This window comes from Carlito syrichta, unplaced genomic scaffold, assembly GCF_000164805.1.
Source record: "Carlito syrichta isolate Samal-C Ts95f unplaced genomic scaffold, Tarsius_syrichta-2.0.1 Scaffold307291, whole genome shotgun sequence".
In the NCBI taxonomy this organism is placed as follows: domain Eukaryota; kingdom Metazoa; phylum Chordata; class Mammalia; order Primates; family Tarsiidae; genus Carlito; species Carlito syrichta.
Window position 1 is genome coordinate 1 of NW_007251387.1, and position 1,302 is coordinate 1,302.

Here is a 1,302-nt window from a genome sequence, read left to right on the forward strand (position 1 = left end):
CCCCGCCCCCAGCAGGCCACTATGTCTGCAAACAGCTCCCGCATCACACCGGAGATACGTTCATCATTTTGACCAGCAACAAACAAACAACCCCCATTCCCAGGGTAATTGTTTAAGAGTGATGGGGCTCTTAGGGAATAAAAGCAGGTTTGTTGAGGGAGGGGACCCAGGAAGCAAGCATCCCAGAATCCCAGCCCAGGGCCGCTGCTAAGCGCACCGCATGTGAGTAGTAAGTCGGCCGCTGACAGGGGGTCCTTAGGTCTTAGGGGATCCCTTCTGCTGACTCCTAAGCCCCTAAAGTCCCTCAGAGCCTCAGGACTCCACAGACAGTGGCGCCCGTATCCGTCTCGTCTATACCGACCAGGGCAGCACGGAAAAAGATGTACACATTTTAACAAAGACCTCTCATCTTCCCAGCAAAATGGCGGTGGCCCCAGACACGGCTCCCTGAACAACTGCACACTTTATGAGGATTAGTCACAACCCAAGGAACGAGACCCCCTCCTCGACCTCTTCCCCAGTGCCCCGTTTTCCCAAGCCTCTAAAACACCCAGGGCCTCTCCTCAACTTAGGGGCCCCCAGGACCGTCCCTGGTTGGAGCCTCTGGGGCAGCTCCCCATCGTGGACCGCCCCCCACCACCACACACATACACACACACACTCTCTCTCTTCAAGGGACCTTGGAGGGGGACTGAGTCCCCAGGCTGGGCCTCGGGGTGGGGGAACAGCGAGCTCTGCCTCTGACACCCCCAAACCCCTAGGCTGAGAGAGGCATATCAATGAATTCCCTGTTAGAATACAAGGGGGATGTGGGGGTCTTTGGGGAAAGGAAGGCCACCCGGGAGGCCCCTCCTCATCTCGCAGGGGCCCGAGTAGCACTGGGGGTTTGGCCTCCGGGGGGGACCCCAAACGCAGAGATCGGGGGGCGCGCTGAGGGTGAGACGACAGAGGAGGGGGAAGGGACAAAGTTTGAAAGTGTCCTTCCAACTCTTCCAGGGAAAGTTTCCTTCGGGGCCCCATGGACAGAGAGGGGTAGGGGCGTGGGGGGCGCCGGTGGTGGGGCGACCCCCGAGAGGTGACCGGACCCCGGGGGAGCGACCCCTCCCCCCTGTCCCGGCTCGGCCCGGCTGGGAGTCGCCCAGCTCGGGGCCGCGTGTGTTAGTTGGGGTCGCTTTCCCGCCGCTCCGCCGAGCTGGGGGAGCCCGCAGCGCGCCGGGAGCCGGGTCCCTGGTAGCCCCAGGGGAGAGCTTTGCAACGGGGGGTTTCCCGCACCGGGACCCCCCCGCCCCGCAGAGCCAGCCC